The sequence below is a fragment of the Agelaius phoeniceus genome, chromosome 13 (assembly GCF_051311805.1).
Source record: "Agelaius phoeniceus isolate bAgePho1 chromosome 13, bAgePho1.hap1, whole genome shotgun sequence".
In the NCBI taxonomy this organism is placed as follows: domain Eukaryota; kingdom Metazoa; phylum Chordata; class Aves; order Passeriformes; family Icteridae; genus Agelaius; species Agelaius phoeniceus.
The window spans coordinates 13,757,647-13,778,372 of record NC_135277.1 but is presented as its reverse complement, the minus strand read 5'-3'; the positions used below and the strand labels follow the sequence as shown (position 1 = coordinate 13,778,372).

Genomic DNA, 20,726 nt, shown 5'->3' with positions numbered 1-20,726 from the left:
AACACCAATTATTTTGGAGGGTGTAAAGGAATATTTCTCCTCCCTGACTCTCTTCTTGCAACAGCCTTGTATAAAATTCCACATATTCAAAAATCAAGACTTCATAAAATCATACACTTCTAATCCCCTTGAAGCACTGCTCCTACCTTAAAGAATACCCACTAAAAGTACTTTTGTAACAGGGAATATCTGTTTATATTCTGTGAGTATCTGCACAGAAAAATACTGCAGCAATCCTTAAACTGTATAACCAGCCTTTGGAGCAGCAAGAAGTTAGTTCTGGAAGGGCCCAGAACTTCCCACCCCCAGAGCCCCAGTGTGCCCATCAGGGACCCCTGACTTTGTACCTATTGTGTGACATGAGCCAGGGATGGGGGTCAGCGTTTGCAGTTTCTGGCAGAGTCCCCAAAGTAATCTTCAATTAAAAGGTTAAATGCTGGTACTTGTCAAATGTGAAGACACACAGTGCTATAACAATACGAAATAGCTTCCTTACAATTAAATTAATTTCATCAGGTATTTAAATAAGGGTTGCAAATACTATGCCTTTGGGTAACTTGAAGAAATACCTAAATGAAGTGCAATCATTTTCTGTCATGACTGTGTCTCAATACAAGAATACAAGGCTGGCTTTCAAATCCTTTGAACTGAATGATTCAAATACATGTAGGTCCAACAAACATTTGTATATTTTTTGTTTCCATTAATAAGTTGGTTTTTGTTAAATTAGCCACGTTGTTAAGAAAATTTTTTGTTTCACATTTTTAGTTTCACTGCGAGTCTGTTATTTCCCTCTAAATATTTAAACTAGTGATAAATGAAGAAACAGTAATACTTCCAGATAATCACCAAAAAAAAATTACTGACTGAAAAGAGGCAGTACTAAATTACATCCTCCTAGCCTAATCTCCCACTGTAATAAAACTGTTAAATAGTACAACTATTTCTCTTTTATAAGTCCATAGAAATAGAACACACCTGACACAAGGAAAACACAGTAAGTAACAGATGACTTCTGGGAACTGAAGGCTCACTTTTAGCTACCCCAAACTCAAGATAAGACATCTATAAGCTTCAAGACATATACAACTGAGCCTCTAATTCTTGTATCTAATTTGATTGAGGAGTGAGAATTATGAAAAATATGAAATTACATTTAGCCAGAATTTCAAAGCAGTCTGGACCTCTAGTTATGGCTCTGAACTAAGAAGACTTTGCTAAATTTCCTTAGTCCTAATACTGTTGCAAGCACTTCTTACATGTTTCCTTTTTCTCAGGTGTAAAAGGACAATAATGATGTTTACCCTAATTTGAAATGTTAGACATCTGTTGAAAACAATTCATAGCTATGTTTAATTAAATTAATTTTCAAATGCTGCTCCTGATACATTAGGAGGCCAATGCAAAGATCCTGTGCCTGGATCATTGCCTGAAGCGTTTCAGGATTTTAAAAATGTATGCAATTAAAGGTTTGACTCAGCAAAGTCTCACAAATTAAATCTTACAAATTATGTAAATAATGGGATTATCCTTGTGCTTAAAATTCTGCATATACACAACTTCTGTGTTTAAATGCAGAAGTTCAGCTTGGCTGCAAGAAACATACTACACACAAAAACAATGCAAGAATAAATCTTAATTTTCCTGCACAGATGTAGGTGACACCCCCACCCCCCAGCCTTGTAACTTGTCCTTCATTCATCAGCTGGTGTGTTTATTTTTGCTATATGTGATGTGACTAGCAGAACTTAGGCAATGAAAACTTCTTAATCAAGTGAAGAACTTTGGAAGAAAAAAAAGGACCTGCTTCACTTTTCAGAATGCAAGGTCAAGAGTTATATACACACGTTTAGAGTCCAGTTTCATTTAGGTAAGTTTACAACTAAGAAAAGGAAACATTTCCCCATATAACTTGTGAGTGAGAGTTACTGATATAAATAGTGTTTTGGCAGTAACAGAAAGAGAACTAGATAAGTGTATTACCATTAATAATCTATGTCCTTATGCAGATTATAGCTCTGGTCAGATCACACAGCCCACATGAATAAATCAGAGAGAACTTAATTCCAGCTGCTGCACTGCTGGAATTCCAGCACTACTCTTACCCCAGAACAAAGCATTGCAGAAATGTGTCTGTATGCACTTGCCTACCATCACAGCATCAACGTTTTCAACCAGTAGATATATGGGCAGCCCTATATTCTGTATTTCAGTACATAGAACATGGAATCAGAAATATCAGTTGTCCCTCCAGCCTCACCCTGTAAGACAGGGATGCAGTAAAGACCAACAATAGCTTGGAGTGAAACACATACATTGCTATGGTGTAAGAGAGGTGGAAACCAAAAAAAAAAAAAGGTGAAAAGCAGAGATTTTTTTTGTTTGTTTTAGCTCAGTGCACCTCAATTTTATCAACTCAGTAAAGGGCATTATCTTACATTTATTGCAGAACAAAGAGGCAGGACTGAAGAACCCTACCTCCACACAGCACCTCCCTTGGGACACAGCCTTCTCAAAATCTCAGAGCTCTTTCTTTGTACTCCTGGGAAGTGCCCTCCATGGGATATATGGTCTTGACTTCAAAGTACTATCAGCATTTATTAGTGGTGGAAATGACAAATGAGTTGTTCCTACATACTAAAGTATGAATAGGAAAATATGGAGAAAGGAAAACCTACATTTTTGTTCTGTATTTGTTATCTATTTCCTTATTTCACTTTAGTTTTTCTCTCTAGAGGCAGAATATGATTTGTTTTCCATTTTTTAGGCTTGGCTAGAGAAACACAATCGGTTTACCAGTGGCTTTGAAAACAAACAAGTCATGGGAGAAGGAAGGAATGAAGCACATGTCAGCAGAGGACATGACACCTGAAACCTGAAGGAGACAGGGCAGAGAAGCTGCCCGCATACATTCATCAGCGCAAGGCACAGCAAAACAATGAAAGCAAACAAGTCACAGCTATAGGCAGCCTTTTCCATTCTGCCTCTATTACCTCCTGTCTATGCCCAAGATAACTTTTTCCTTAAGCAAAACATCACAGCTAGGATGGCTTCTCCCTTCCACTGGAACACTGTGCATTCCCCACTACCCTCACTACACAGTGCCTCTGCTTCCTCCCAGGATGATGGCCTGTGGCAGCCATGGGCACATCCTCCAGCACTTGCCCAGGGAGAGCACTCTCTATCTACACTGCTGCAATCAGTTTGGCAACCAGAGGTGCCTTACAACATCAGTCAAACAGAAAGGTCCCTGCAATCCTCACTGACCTCCATGGCACCTGTAGTGACAGGCACCTCTCATGTGTCTGTCACTCCATGGTAACCACTTCTGCCTGACTTCACTTGGCCTTCACTTCTCCACCTGTAGCTGCATCATGAAAGTTCCTCTTATGGCAGAGCCTGAGGAGTGACAAAGGCAGTCAACTCAGAATACACTACAGACTGTGGGTTCCCTCTGATTTGTACCTAATTTTTCACCCAACTGTTCTTAAGCATGAGAAGAACACCAGCAGTTGCCAAACTGAAATCTATGTTTCCTTATATTGTTTTGTAAGACCATTCCAAAACAAGAGAGAACCACCTATGTCCAGAGAAGAGGCTAAGGAAAGAAGTACATATGAGAAATTGAGGAAAAGTGGAAAAATATGAACTGTTTAATCTCTAGCCATTGGGACATTGGGAGTTTGGGCCAGATGAGGGAGAGAGAAGCTGAAACCTAGAAAAGAATGACCAGTTTAGCAATAATATTTGACAAGACCAAAAACAAGACCGGGGGAAAAAAACCCACACCACTCCAAAAAGTAAGGACTCAGAAAGGCTGTCTTTAGAGCTTAGTCAGGTAATTCAGAATGCTATGGATCAGATTTAGAGCTTTTGGATTAAAATAGTTTTATTGGAGGTAAGAGCAGAGTCAGCTTCTTAGCTCAGAAGGAAATTTTCAGCCAGGAAATTTGTAATTGCAACCTTCAGTACCAGTCACACGGAGGAGCTGGGATTGTTTTCATTTTTTTTTAATTGCACAGGAAGTCAATTAAAGGAAGGGCTGACTACTCCATATGGGTGAAACCAGTAGGATGCATCAGCCCTAACACAGCCATGGCCTGCTTTGTTCTAAACCACCAACACAGAAGCCACAGGTAATGATGAGGTCACATCCAAAATTGCTATATTCTTTATCACCTTTTCATGTCAAAGGATTACTGCACTAGAAAAGTCATTTTATAAGCTAGCTTGTAATTGCTTTATCAAGCCATGACAAATAATCCAGTTATTTGCATGTTTCATAGAGCTGGCTGCAGCTTTGTCATTAAGATACAATCAACTTGTGTTAATTTAAAAATAAGTTTTAAAGTTATAACCAGTTTTAGCAAATCCTGCCTCTATTTTCATATGTATAGATTCCACTCACCTATCTTGTCAGGTTCAGATAATTTAGTTCCATATCCTCTCAGACTTGATTCGTTCTGAGAAGCCTAAGCAACTATATATTTAGCACTCTGGTTTTATTTTGTCAGCACCTATGCTACTTACTTTTAATCCTCCTACTGCACTGTCCATTTTCCTAGAGAACTGAAATTCAGTGATTTTACCATTACCTTTAGGCACCAAAGAAATTATGCTATTAAGCCCAAAAGAGGATGAAATACAGCTTTAGGGAAATCAGCAATATCAGATTTTAACTCAACATGAGAAATTATGTTGGTCTGGTCTTGGCACCTTGACAAATAAATAGTAGAAATAGAGGATGTAAAGAGAGAGCAGCTAATAGTTTGCAGCAGTTGACTTACAAGCAGAGACCAAAAAATCTAGGATTTATCAATCTGGACAGAAGATCAAGGGCAATACAATCAGGATTCCTAAAATTATGGAAGAATTGTGAAAAATGAATGTAGAAATTTTATTCACAGAATCCCTGCTATTTTCAGGCCATCAGGAGGCACTAAATGAACTCATAATACAAAACAGATAAAGTGGGCAATACAACTCCTGACCTTGCCACCACAGGAGATGGTAAGGTCAGAGTGTAGGCTCAGAAAGGGATTATACAAATTCAGAGACAATAGGTCTGTAAGTGGATAATACCAACAATTACTGGTAGACTGCACACCAAATATAAGAACTGCAGGGGTGGGGCAGTGCAAGGAGAACACACCACAGCAAATGTCTTGGCTCCTGGGCACTCACTCTAGGGTGTCTCCTGTGGCAAGGGCTGGAGCCACAGAGCTCCTATGAGAGCATTTCTCCTGACTTAATGACCTTAAGAAACAGTCATTTGGTGTAACTATTCACTAAGGAAATGTTATATGACCTGTATGCCAAAAACTTCAAGACAGCTGCACAAAGGTCAGATTATTTGTGAAACGTGCAGTCAGATTAAGATGGTAGTCAGAATGCATCAACCTGCATTACACTTACAATAGAAACACATAAATTGACAAAATCCCAGTGTTTGTGCATTTCATTTGGAGGATCTGATCAACAGTGTTACTCATTTATCTGGACTTCATTGTATTGGTTCATGTAAAGAGAGTTTTTCACAATTCAAGAATTGTCCCAGCTGCAGAAGCTGTAGAAAACAAGTGCTTCATGTGGAAAAGCATTACTGTGTCAAAGCAAGATGCAAACTTTGAGATTGAGGGTTCTATGATATTATTTTTTTTTCAGTCATAAACATTGAGAAAACCATCACCATCCTCCCAGTGAGTAATGAGCCTAGCAAGTTCCCTGTACAAAACCCTTCTTTCAAGAGAGGTTCTCCTAAAACCACAAGGAGCATAGCATCCAAAGTACTGTATCTTGAACTTTTCAAGATATATTACAAACACAGCTGCACAAATGTTAGTGCATGAAAAAGAATTTTACCCAATTAGCACACAAATAGTCATTTAAAAGCCCTTTGGTGTAATCTTTTGCTTCAGTCAGAACTTAAATTTCAGTTGCAACTACTCAGATATCTATTTTATGGCAATCCACTTTTCAAAGTTTGAATCTACTTTACTTTCATTGAAAAAGATGTTTCTAAAATGAAACATCTGGCTAAAAGAGGAGAAGTTTTGGCATTCCTGGGCTTTAAGAACCTTACATATACAAACCTATGGTGACACACACATCAAGAGAAAAAAGAGGTAAGGAGAGAACTGTCATGGGCTTAATCCTGCCAGGGGTACAATTGTTTTTCTTCTGAAATAGAATTATTACAGCAGCTTTTAGAAGATTTCAAAGGTGCAACTTGATCAGAGAACATAAAACACTGACTGACATCTACATGAATTTCCATGCAGTGCATTTATTTTCATACATTGCTTCATTCTATTATTATGAAGGGGAAATACTTCTGATTCTTCTTTGAATACCATGTCATTCTGATTAGACCATGAATATGTTGACAAGTTTATCAAGAAGATTTTGTCTGTGAATAAGTTGAGAGTTTTTTTCATGCACAGAAAATTATTCTGGTTTCATGATAGCTTCTGTCCTTGGGTACTCACAGATAGAAGCAGAGAAGTCCCTTTAACAAAGGTATTTTTAAGCAAGTTATAAACACAAGTTAAACTGGGAATGTGAAATATTTTCTTTATTGGAAAGTAAAAACCTCTCGTCCATCTAGATGCATTAAGTGGAATAAGTATGCCATTTGTACTATTAATTGGTGTGAAAATGAGTGTTCTAGAAAGATAAATTATGTCCATGAAATTTGAAATACACGATGGCACTGTAAAGCAGCTTCTAGCTCTGCACACACATTTGCCAGTCTTTCAGCAGGATAATGACAGATGACTTTTAATGAAGCTTTAATGCCTTCACTTGCAAAACTATAAGGATTGGTAAATTTTATGGCTTTCCAGAAAGGGTAGTTTTCCCCACATGAAGATTCCACCTACTACAGTGAAAATATGTTAAGGCATCACCAATTTAATCACAATCAAAAATAAAATCTGATGCAATTTCTACATATTCCTTACAAAACTGCCATTCAAGCACTAATCAAAGAAGAATAACTTAGGATCAAGCAAAAAATTATGAAGCTTCTCCATAAGACTTTTGGGTCATGCCATTGGCTTCAGCCACAGTGAACTACTCTAATGAACAGATGTTGCTCCACAGTAACACCTGACAGTTGTTCTTGTTCCATATCCCTGTTTGTTCCAGAATCTGGCTCTTCTGTTAGTTAGAAACCTAAACTGGAGCTCATATTTCCTCAAGAACAGCTCATATCAATTTGTTTGTCTTTAATTGTTGTCTTTTAAATAGCATTGCTTTTCTGATATTTTCTCCCATGGATATAAATCACAGCTCAAATTTCATTTTGCTAGGCAAAATAAACCATTTCCAATTTAGTTTCTTCTTACAGAAAAGTTTATCATTCCCATGATACCATTAAGTCTTCTGTGGACTTGTTGAATCTTGATTTCCCCTTTTTTTCAACAAGGAAAATTTGAGTTATACATGGTATTCAGATAAAGCTTCATCACAACTTACCAGGCAAAAATACTGATATCAGCTGGAAGAAGATCTCAATCTCAAATCCCATTTACCCTTTGTGCCTGGGTACAAAGGATACCCATACATATTGCTGGCTACCAGCTATCCAGTGAACCCCAAATACTTGGGTATGTCCCTTCTTCAACTGTTTCCAAACCATGAGCTCCAGGTTATATTAGTGTTTGTCAGTGATCCCAAAGTGCATGATCTTGCACTGCATTCCATTACCTTTCAGCCTGTTCCTATTAGTCCAAACTCTGAGATCATTCATTTCTTCCTGAAGTAATTCCTGCCCATTCTGCATTACCAATAGGTACCAACTGGATATCATCAATAAATTCCTCAACATCATCTTTTTATGCTGAAGTCACTAATAGAAGTATAAATTATATCCAGCACCCTGACTGATCACCACAGAGCTTTGTAACCTGCCTGCCCAGTAAATCCCCTCTCAACAGCACCCACTCTCCCCTTAGAGGCACTTCCTACCCACAGTGTCTGTGAAAATCCCCACCTCCTGCAGCAAACACTGGGAGTCCCCTGTTGATCCTGACCAAATGTTTTCCTGCAAAATATCTAGAACAGAAATTCTTTTTCTAGATACATTATTGTTTTAAACATCACTTTACTAGGCAGTGATCTAACTTTGGCAAGCACATCTCACATGTCACTTTTTTTAATCTCAATCTATAATTATATTTTGTCTTGAACACTTGTTCTTCAGCCTTGAAAGCACATTATATCCAGGCACAGCTTTTGTGCCCATGGAGTGGAGCACAGAGTGTATTACACAGAGATTGTTTGGTACTTTCAAACTCCAGATAATTTGTTTGATTGAAATCTTTCTAGAAAGAGATGACAGATGTGGAAAAACTTCTATGCAGTGGGAAAAAATAACATTTTAATTGAAGTGAGGTAACTTGGAAGGAAATCTAGTTTAACAAAAAATGACTAATCATTATCTTTTGGAATTAAAGAATAAAGTAGGAGTACCATGGAAAACAAAAGAATGTGGAACTCAAAAGTGAGGTCTAGTGAAAGGGATGTGATCAGTTTGTGACAGAGATATGCCACAATAAACCAGCACAAAGTATTCTTAAGCTGCTAACTTCCAAAATCTGAGAGGGTCTATGCCCAACCTCATAAGAAGTGGCCACTGTTGGTGCTTCATTAAATGAGTTTCTGCTCTGACACAGATTTTCACAGCAAAACATGATTGGGTGGCATACCTAATACAGCATTTAATGATCTCAATTATATCATCCATGACACTGAACAGAACTCAGGGCCCTTCATCAATACACAGTTAATATCCCCTAGAAATTAATGGAACATATTTCTGTATTCCATTCATCCAAGGCTGTACAATCCTATTTTATCATGCTCGTCAATAATTTACTCAGCTCTCTGCTGAAGTGAACATGGTCCCACATTCCCCTTACACGGCTCAAAAAGTATTTCATCCCTTAAACTTTTCTATTATTTGAAATTGTGTAATAACAAAACATCATATATTGAAAATCACAAATGCAATTTGACAGGGAACACTGAAGTGAAGCACCCTGTGTTCAACACAAACTCCACTTGACAATAGACCTGTAAGATCCACACACTCCAGAGAGCTCAATCTCAGCCAAAAATATGTTTCCTGCTGAAGCATATGACAAAGTCACAGCCCTCAGAAGGAGCCTGTGGGTGGAACAGAGATGGGGGCTGAATGATTTTTCTCCCAAAATCAAGGAATTGTTTTGGCTTCTTCTTTGCTGAGGTCATTTTGTGTCTGCATAGATAATAATAAATAAATACATTGTAATCACTGTGGATTTATGAGGCAACTAAAGTTATTTGGGCTTCTGCAGAAAGCAAGGCTGGGAAAATAATCTGGCGATTTTTTGATGTGTCACATTCCCAACTAAAACAAGCTTAAATAGAATATTCCTTATTCAGCTATACTTGGGAGAAAAAAAAAAGCACCAACCACAGCTGGCATTTAACCCATAGTCTGTGGGTAGCTGTATTATGTGCCCACTTTGCAGGCTTCAGACAGAGCACTCACAGCCTGCTTACAACACTGGCAGAGCAAATCCTACACCCTTGGCAATCAATTCTCTTCCTGCTTACTTTTCTGTCTTAAATTAATGTTCTAAATCCTACACCACTAGCAACACTCTGCTGATTTTGTGTCATACTTATGAACACAATACAATCATCAGAGAGTTTTTCCAGATGAGGCAACACAGAAATAAATCTCAAATTTGATTTTGTTTGTTTTTTTCTGAAGTGAAAGGTTCTTGACGTGGCACCTTAATTTGGGTGTCTATTGATTGGTGTAGCAAACTGTCCCTACATCCAAGATACCAGCTGCTTCCTCTACAGATATAAAAACTTTCTGGAGCTTCTGTAGAAAAAACTAAAGTTCAAAATCTTAGGAAATAATACCATTATATTTCCTTACATGGACCTTATAAGGTCAATTCACCTTAAGAATGCTGTGTTTTGCAGAAGTGATTTTCAAACTCTTGTTAAATTAAGTGTTGTTTTTTCCTCAGCAAGGTTTTTCCCACCACAAGAACAGATTACTGGAAGGTACTAATGCTGTGGATTTGGTCCTAAGTCCCCACTTATCTACAGCTCTGGCTATAAAAGAACACAAGGACCTGTTTTAGGGCCTCTACCAAGATGCTTTACAAGAAAGAAGTACCTCAGGCTTCATGCCATTTTATTGCCAGCTTTTTGTCATTTCATCTGTCCATTTACTCAGGTAGACCTCCTAAAGTGAAATAGATACAGTATGTTCCTCTTCTCCAAAGGACTGTAGGTCTCACCCTTGTAGCTAAGCCTTGCAGAGACAGAGACACAAGGGAAGGAGACACAAGGAACCCCAGCCATTTCAGTTATGAAAGCACAGCTTCTTAGTGGTCAATAAATTAAATTTTACCTTCCCCCATACATAACCTACTGACAACAGCCAGACCTTCCATATACAGTGAAAATAAATTTTTGGCTGACTTAGCAGGAAGAACTCAACAAATTGAGTGAACAGAATAAAAACTTTTGTAACAATATTGGCAGCTTACACATTCAAAGCTGACAAAAAGGTATTATTAAGAGAGAAAAATGCTTGTATCTTCTGTAGGGATGACAATACACATCTAAGGATAGCCAGGAACAGGGCCCAAAAATTAATCCTTATTTGCTTGCTGAGCACAGCATTTCCCCATTACTAATGTTATAATCAGAGATACCAGTTTACTTAACAGACTTTAAATTATCTGGTTAATATAACTGAATATCAATTATCACAACTACCACTTGAGGCCCCCATGGGGAGTGAAGATGTGGACCTTAATGTCCAACAAGCAAACAAGCAGGAGTCCTCCCTCCATGTACTGCCAAAGCCTGTGTGCCCCAGAAGCAGCTCAGGTGACAGCACAGGCAAAGGAAGGTACAGAACACACAAATACAAAGAATGAGCAGCACGAGACCACTGCCTGCCATAGCACTTGGACATTCTGCATTTCATTTCCATGGGTAAGGTAACATGTCCCCACCAGGAGCCTAGCCAGACTCAGTGAACATGGCTTGCCTTTCTTTTCCCATGCTTGCTAGGCAGAAGATGTAGAGCACTAAAAAATGCCTATTTGCCCAACTGTGAGATTTTGCAAGGTTTTAGGAGTCAGGAACAATACATTGCACAACAAGGACTACTCTGTGAAGTTCCCTGAAGTCCACAGCAAAATTCCCATTGAGTCAAGCAGAGCCAGGACTTCCTATCAATTCCCCAGAGGTCAGCTGAGTTCTCAGTGCTGAGAACTGTGAGCTGTGTGCACTGCAGAGAGCAAGTATCACCAACCTTTCAGCTTGCATTGCTCTTCTTGTGATGGTTTTTGCATGTGGTGGTTTCAGCTTTGTATGCTTTAGACATCAAGAAACTACCACAGCATTCTGGGTTTGTTTTATTTATTTCACGCAATAACAAGCATGGTTATTTTCTGTTTTCCAAACGAAAATGCTGCAGGAATGGAAGTCAGAAAAACTTCATCATTAGTCTGGTCCTCTACCATCTACCTCTTTTTAAATGCTCCTTTATTGCAGATCAGTTACTAAAACTTCCCTGCTTCAAAACAGGCTTCAAACCTTGTCTCTTTAGCTTCAGTTACACATTATCCACAGAGCTTAAACGATTCTTGCCTAATACATGGGTGGAATCTGAAGACAAACTTAGATTTGGATGAATTGTTGTCCCCATGGGGACAGTAGCTGACCCTGCAATTCTTTGACAGTGCTGCCCCTGACAGCTCCCACCATCACAACCTCTCCACCTTCAAAGCCTCCACAGCCACGTGACAAAGAGAAGACCAAGATAATTTTCATAAACAAAGAGAGCCTGAGCTATGGGAAATTTTGCAAGTTTGGTTTGCTCAGGTTCTTGTGAATTTTTCCTGCAATTTGTCTGTATTCTATGCATTCTTTTGCAACTCCTACATTTCACTTTGAGTTTCAGGTTCAAACAAGAATATTAAAAGCTCAAATTGAAACACACTTGAAACCATCAGGTTTCACTTGCAAAACTGTAAGTTTTCAAAGGTGCAAATTAAGGAATTCATGTGAAAATTGCAACAAACACTTTTACAGCTGAATGCAAGCAGGCCAGCTTTGCATGGCTCTGTAGGAAACATTCCACGTAGCAGTCCTTGGGTTTTACTCTAATGGTATGTGCAGAAATGGGCCCTTTACACCACCTAAGATGCTGCAATACTCTAATATGACAGATGACTTTTTCTTTAAACTGCTACGTAAAATCTCTCCTTACTTTTTCTGCAGCTGAACCAGCCCCAAGACCTTTGGGCAATGAACTTTTATGCCCCAAAATCTCTTTCCCTGTTTTAGGACTAAGGGGATCCCTGCTCATGGTTATGCACCATCTGTCATTATCTACAAGGACTAAAATGCCAAGGATGGCCTTTGGCTGTCAGCTCTGCCCCTCTGAACAGGGTGTTACAGGATGTCTCATTCAGCATTTGCAGTCACAGGAGAGGGGAGATTCTTTTATTCAGAGCAGGGAATAGCCTCCACAGCTGCAGAGCACAGGAGGCCCAGGGAACTTCCTAAGAACAGCAGCTGTGGAAGAAAATTTTGGCTGGATTGGTCCATTATTGTTGATGCACATAAGGCCACAAAATCAGTGTCAGGAAATTGTGCACACACAGAAAGGTCTTATTTTTCATATTAGGTATGCAACTGTGTAATAGTTAAACCTTGCTTTGATGTTATGTTCAGCATTTTTAGTATTAATAAAAATTTATGCTAGCTCTTCCAGTCAAGTCATATTTAAATGAAAACTCAGCCCTGCCACCACCTCCCTTTTCATCTAAACCAGTCCATCAGTGCAGCAAATCATGAAAAAGTTGTCACAAGCATGATGGTAAACTAAGCCAGCATCTCTTCTTTCATACTGCAGTATGCGTGAAGTTAGGATCATTCATTTTTACTCTGTGACTTAAACACCAATTATTTACAATCCCAAAATACCCAGCAGTATTGCTGTGTGCCCAATCTTTTTGCAAAAAAAAATTGCAAAACTTCATTTCTTAGAAGTTCCCTAGGAGACTTACATGAAGACAATGAAAACTAACCCAGTGTTCAGCACTACACTTTATTTAGTACTTCTGGCTCTGTCATTATGCACAACCCTGAAGATGGGGAGATTTCCTGTCACTCTGCTGCCAAATTGCTTAAGCCTTTGTGTAAACTCTGAGCTAACTCCTGTTATTTTTGCACCTTGATTTCAATCCCTGTAACGTAGAGGCACCTCTTGCCTAACTTTGCACAGGTGTGTGTTTAGCTCATGACCCTCTGATATTCTCAGATGCAAATTCACAACATAATTAACTAGGAAGACATTTTTGCACAACCTTCATGCAGACTAGACTAGACACAATTGTTCTGTTTTCTTCCAGTTCCAGTCTGAGGTGAAGTGGCAAAGACTGCCCCTCCAAATCTAATGTTCTGCAAAGCAGCAGCAGATTCAGCATTCCCTACTTCATGTCCTGGAGAGCAAGCCAAAACCTAAGAAACAGACTTGCTCAACAGCTGAACAACGGAGGCAGAACAGATCCATTCAGCAAGGAGAGCCAAAGGAGTCAGAGAGAGCCAAAGCCACCAGCTTCCTCCTGCTGGCTATGCAAGTAAGAAAGAACCCCAGAACAATGGAGAGAGCAGAACAGCATTACACTGGGGTCATTTGGTTTAGTTCCCAAACTGCTGCTAACAGATGCCTTGAGGGAAAATTTGCTGTGCATTGCTGCTGCCTCATCACCCTGGAGCCTTGTACCCCATGCTCAGTTTGGCAAAGTGCTTCATCTACCCAGGCTGAGATCCAGGCATCAATGGGCCCATGTGGGGGGCCCAAACTCCACTGGCTCCCCTGTGTTTTGGATCCATCCCTAGAACTGGTAATTATTCCTTTGGCACTGTTGGCCTGCCACAGAGCATCTCCCAGCCCACTCCGGTGGGGTCATGAAAAAAGTGCAGTTAAGAAAAGGTTTGATACAGAATGGATCGACTGACAGGCAGAAAATTATCAAAGTCCATGGGATAAGGCCAGGAATGCAGGATTGTGAGGTGGGAGAGGGCACTAAAGAACAGCAAAAGGAACAGATCATGAGAAAGGACAGAGAGTGGGGGACAAATAGAAAGGGAACAGTATGACAAAGGGCCCCCCAGCCTACAGATTGAAGGCAACACACAGTAAAGTTGCAGGTGACACAGGAAATGAAAAGGGTCTGAAGATGGCATGGAAAACAAATTACAAAGTTGCTAAGAGTGTGATAATTGCAAGTGCTGTTGACAATAACGCAGGTTGGCAGCACTGCTCTTTATCTCCCTTCACTAAGTTAAAATCACTCCACCTGATTCCCCTCCAAATTTGGGGTGGGCTGCAGGGGTGTGTGGAAATAAGCATCCCTGGTTAGAGAAGTCTGGCTCTGGAGCTGGCCAGTTCTAGCTGGCTACAGCATGTGTAGGCACACCCTGCAGTCAAGATAAAACAGTCCCAGCCTATTTTCCTAGAGACAAGCAAATGCCACACAAAATGTCCCCAGCACTGCTTGTGGCTGAATTGGCCTCTAATTCTTAGTGCTGCTCATTTTGGTGCTCTTGCAAATAAGATGGTGACAGACATGTGGGAAAGGGGCCAATGCTGCTTTCTGGGCTGATCCTGTCCCAGAGGATCTTAACTTCCAAAAGTACAACTCTGCCACACTTGACAAGTCCCCAGTATACCACAAAAAAACTTCAAGATTCCTGCTGGAGATCAGATGAAGGAAAAGACCCCCTCCTGTGAGAAACAGAAGATAATGAAATGTCTTCATTTCTAACCAAATAAACACTGGATTGTTTATCTTCTTGTCCCTATTTCACGTACATGGTGATTTTGAAATATTTCTCTTTATTTTATAATATGCAGCAAAATGCATGTTCCTAACAGACTGAAATAAACAACCCTTTTCTGTCCCTGCCATACACACACAAAATTCTACACACAAGAAACTTCCTTCCACATCCTTCCCTTGTGGTTGTGAGCTCCTCTGGGGCTGGCAGCTCCCAGCAGATCCAAAAGAACACTTGCCATTGCTTTCAGTCAGAATATGACTGCACCCTTTTCTTATAGCAGGCAGAGAGTTAATTGAACAGAGTTGAAGATGTATTGTAGGAGACAGGAGTAAATCAAATTATATGAAAACATTCCCACGGTTTTGATTTACTTCACAGAAAGAAGCAAAATATTAGACATCTTATATTTCTTCACATTTGCCTGGAGGGCAAATGTGAGGTAAATGTTCAGAAAATTCTAAAAATGTAGCAATAAGCCTCTTCTAAGTTCTCTATGAAAAAAATGCATTACTGAGAATACAATATTATTCTAAGATGCTAAACAGGAGTCTCTAAACCCATTTCAGAGGGCAATAGTTTCCACTGGTTTAGATGGGATATTCCTTTGGATCTGAAATCGTGAACTAATAAAAATTGTAAACAGAAGGGCTCCCAAAGCGGTGAGCTGGGCAAATTTGTAGTGCTGCTGACATCTACTGAGAGAAAACCGAATTGCACATCTCTGCAAAGGGATGAGCCTCCCTTGGCCCTTATTTGTTGTTTGCTCTTCCAGTTTTCAGACTCATTTCATTCCTTCTTGCATATTTATTAATTATCTTGTATGAATCCTCACTTGCTTCATTTCAGATCAGCGAATCAACAGATACACTAAGGGAAAGGCCAGGGAGGAGATGAGAGGGCCTTCAGGAGAGGGCTGGATCCCTTACACAACTGCTGCAGACTCCTTGTTAGAGCTGCCGGTCCGAAGGCTCAGACTGACTCACGCATCTGATGTATGAGGATGCACTTCCAGGTCACACTGACTGCACCTAAAGCCCTCAGGCTGGGGCAGCTGAAGCCAAAATCCATGTAGTACAAACCACCAGATCTAAGAAACAGTGCTCCAAAAGTAATACTGAAAATACACTACCATTTTTTCTATAGGAAATGAATCATTTAGCTAAACTATGGCAGGAATAAAAATATCACCAGTATGAGAACTGTACTCAGAAAACCAAGTCAGAAATACTTTCTGATTCGTGTGTCTGTTGTCACAGTGACATATGGCAGTGACACTACTCAGGCAATTCAAGAAAAAACTTTGCTGGTATCTTGTGCATTATAAAGTGTATTCTTTCCCCACACTGAACAAAGAATTCCTAGCTATCCATAGAGCCACAGAACAACAACCACTACTACAGGTCTCATGTCTAGGGATTTCCTTCTACAACAGGAAAGGTATGTCTATCTCAGTTTGGGGGTTGTGGGGTAAGAAACAACATAAAATTCTAATAAAGTTGGAGTGAGTCAGGGTGATAATGATTGAGGGCACTTCTGGGGCAATATTCTCATCACTGATGTTACACTGAACTTACAGGATTATAAATAAAAACTAATTTGGCAAATAAATATTTGCAATATAGGGCAACACAATAAAGCAGCATAATTAATTTGATTTCTACAAGAGAAACCTTCACAGTCAAAATTAAATATCACATTACAAGATTTGATCTAAGTTGTTATGAAGTGCCCCTGTGACCCTGACAGGGCCAGGATTTCAGTGTCTGCAAGACATTTCACAGTTGTTTTCTGCAGATTCTGAAACAGATATAAACATGAGACCTTTGGCTCATGTATCTGCTGTATAAAATATCTCCATCACTAATTTTTGGTCACTCAGGACTAAACTCCAGCTTTTTTAGGTGAGTAGGTCCAATCAATAAAGCTGACACACACTCAGCTCCCACTTAGGTTCTGCTCTGAAAATCACATACAGGTTACAAGGTGCAGCACAGGGTTGGAAACCCTCTGCTGATGCTTTCTCACCAAAGGATCTATGCCTCAGTTATCACCTTGAATTTGTCTTCATACCTAAAGCTTGGCTTCTGCATACATTCTGACATGCCACATGGGAGGAGTGTGCAGCTCAGCACTTAGCAGCAGGATCCATGCAGTCATCACTGGTGTCTGGTCCAGCATGCATTCCTACTGCTCACACTGGCCTCCCCAGAACGAGCAGCTGCAGCCTTGTCTGCCTTCCTAGAGTGGGAAAAGGTGGCTCATGCTGCTTCTCCACCCAGGTAATGCTGTGGAGAGCTGATGGAAGCTGATCTCTCTCTTCAACATGTCAGGTGGGTTTGAACCCATGTTCTCCCTCTCCCTGAGCTTTGCTAGACTGGGTAACAGCTTTCCCTGAGGATGTCAGCCTGCACCAGTGCAGAACAGTTTGTGGGCCCCTGGCTAATGAACCTTTCCAAGACATTCAACAAACAGACTTGAAGGGCACAGGCTCTGCAATAAAAGGATTTAATCCCAGCTGAATTCTACAGACACCTCATCATTTGATGGTGTGATTTCAGAGAAATGACAGTCACTTAGCTTCTGAAAAGAAATACCCAGGAACCTTCTTTCTTTTCAGATTGCTAATCCAGAGTGCCCAGAGGTATTTCCTTACTGATTGTCCTTTTGCTTTCTGGACTTTACACCGATCTTTCAGAGGGAACTTCTCACATATTTTGTAAGAAGCCCTGGCACTTAACTCATGGCTGTGCCTTTCACTCTGTACTCAGAACCCTAAAAACTGCACAGCACAGTGCTCAACACTGTTACACCTGAGTCTCAGAAAACCCCTTAATGAAATGCTATTTATACACTCATATCAATGCACTTACAATGGGCATTTAGGAGGGTTAGGGATCTAGTGAAGCAAATCCCACAGCCTGGTACTTGGATGGAGTTCTAACACACTGTTATGTTTAAAAATACACAGATCAGAAATAAAGATGAGGGAGCAGACATATTTGAACAACTGTTCCTGAACAGAAATAATTTCCTTATTCTATTATAAATCTATTTCTGATTACCTAAAAAGAACGTTGAAACACATGACTTTCTAGAAAAAACTTGGTTCCAAAGATGAATCTCTGAAAAGGCTCATTCTGGCTTGCACTCATTGAAAACCAAGGCACTCAATATCAACATTTTGGCAATTCTAATAACAAAGACTGCCAAAAATATGTTGTCTATCAAAAATACACGGAAGAAAGATGTTAGAATATTAAGAACAGATGTCACAGATATCTTTGCAAATACTCTTGCTCCCCCAAGTACTCTGCAAGGCAATATGTACAAAACCTCACTGAAAGATTAAATTAATGCATCTTGTTCAAATGCTTCCAAGTGTCATATATGTATTTAAACTTACTTATGTATGTAAACTTATAAAATATGTACCTTTGAAGCTCTTAGAAAGGAGGATTCTGTCAGAATTTGATAATGTATCTTAAAGCTTGAGCTTCAACAGTTCAATAATACAGTAAAGACAACTTTTTATAGGATGTTATTTAAACCATTTTGTTGTGTGCATTTGCTAGGCTTTCCAGTTATTGAATATTCATTTATTCACATTTTAATTATTATTCTACTGTGACATAAAGTTTATTAAAAAATCCTTTTAGAAAAGCATCTAAACAACTTAATGAAAGGAATCTTTTATATAAGAATAGCTTGTTCTTTAAAATTAAAAGGCAACTTAGAAAACCAAATTATGTTAAGAGTTCATTTGATCAGGCACAGAAAATGCTTTCTTCCTCTGCTGTATTTATTTTCAGTATTAACAATTCTAAGTAGTAAAAATCTAGCAAATTTCAAAACAGAAAATCATGGGAATTGGCTGATTTATTTATCTATTTGTAAACATAGAAAGCATTGGATTCTTTATAACTGACAGAATTAAGAAAATATTTTACCTTTAAGGTAGATTATCCAGATTCCAGGCATAGAAACTCACCTTATACAGCTGAAGCCAAGATTTTCAAGATTTTTCAGGAGATAGTGTTAAAGAAAAACAAAGAAACAAACAACAGCCCCCAAACCGTACTGAGTATTTTGAAGTTGACAATAATGGGCAGTGACATCATTGTGCTTCTAATGGGATGACATTTTCAAGTAACAGTCGAGAAACCAGAGCACAGCAGTTTGAACTAATGATTCTGACGTTTTAGGTTTTCCTACTGAAATCAGAATTTCAGCGAGAAGTGGATCATGGCTCTCTAAGTTAGGCCACCAGAGATAGGCACTCATGTGAGCACATATAGACAAAAAAGCCTTGTCTTTATTTTAAGTTTAAAAGTGTTGCCATGCTAAACTCAACCGAAGATTTTGTGAGGTAAAAGATTTGCTATTTGATGTTAAAATGACTGTACTGAACTCAGAAATGTCATGTTGTGGATTATGTAAGAGTAAGGTAGTAATGCTACAGTAAGACAAAACACTCCTAAAACATAATAGTAGCAACAACACGGGCATTTTCTGTCCTTTAAATCTTTTAAAGCAGGGCTCATTTCTTCTTACCGTGCATTGCTGACAGGATAATAGCAGCACAGCGCTGACAACACAGCACGGATCCTCTGCCGGCCCAGGGCGCCCTCAGCGCCGGGCTGTGGAGCCCCGGCCATGGCGGCCCAGCCCAGGGAAACACGGGGGCTGCCCACGGCCACCGGCACGGAAAGGCCTTCATGGCACACGGGCACATTTAACCTTCTTTTCCAGAGCACACATTCACAGCCTTTGCCGAACCAGGCTCTAAAACACGATTTCTTTTTTAAAATCACCCCCTTACAATTAACAGATGTGAAGGCAAACTTGGCATGTACAGATGGCTTAATTTTTTTCCCCTTTGAATAACCTGGTTATATCCAGTTTCCGCAGCAATTGTAAGAATGTTTACATTGCGGGGTGTTGTTTTTTGTGGAGTTTTTTTCCCCATTTCCCTCTTTTAATAATAGAAAGCAGACGCGGCTGCCCGGTGCCCTCAGGAGGCCGCGCCGCGGAGGGCGCTGCCGGCTCCGCGCGGCCGCTGGGGCGGCAAGGGGCGCTGCGCGGGGTTATGGATTCTGTTCGGATCTGCAGAGCCCCAGGGCCCCATTCCGCCCTCCCTGGCTGCGCTCCAGCCCAGGCTGTCAGCCAGGGAGAGCACAATACCTCCAGGCTATGGCCCATTTTAAGTTTTTCCTCAGCTCTCAGCGAGCTCCTCGCAGCCCGGGGGAGGCCACGCCGTCCCCTCCCGGCCGGAGCCACTGCCACTGTGCCGCCCCTCACAAACACGATCCCCGAGCCGGGCTGCTCCCCTCAGCCCAGTCCGGGCTGGGGAGTGACTTGCAAAGCGTAACTCCCACTTCGTGTATTTCCCCTCTTCTGAAGCTCTGTAAGGAGGTCTGATATTTAATTAAAGTATCAGGGAAAAACTGGATATTTATTACATTATTATATCAGCTTGGCTGAACATCATAAATCCACAGAAAATTGTGTTAGAGTTGGAGTTAAGCCATTAATCAGAAGCTACAAACAGACCAGCGATATTCCTGGGAACAGAACAGAAATAGGATCAGGCCAAGTTGCATATACCTGTATTATCAATAAAAATATCAAAAAATACTTTCAAACCCTCTTAATATCCAAACTTTATCATGGTTAGTCTACTGACATGAGGTTACCTAGCACAACACTGTTCATTAGCAGGGCTTCATTAACCCAGGCAGAGCTTGGTGCTAATGAGATTCCATTGCTTCCATTGCCCTGTTAAGCTGGGCAAGGTTCTGGGGTGCTGCCTGGTGCCACACGGGTGCCTCATGGCATTACACCAGGAGTGC

The 20,726-nt window shown here is 40.1% G+C and overlaps 1 long non-coding RNA gene across 1 annotated transcript in view; it reads right to left on the bottom strand.

Annotated features, from left to right (window-relative positions):
* Positions 1-20,201, bottom strand: part of LOC143695141 (uncharacterized) — a 91,767-nt gene extending 71,566 nt beyond the window's left edge. The window contains exon 1 of the long non-coding RNA XR_013184089.1: positions 19,429-20,201. This is a non-coding gene — a long non-coding RNA (uncharacterized LOC143695141). The remainder of the gene's footprint in view (positions 1-19,428) is intronic.
* Positions 20,202-20,726: the final 525 nt, after the last annotated feature.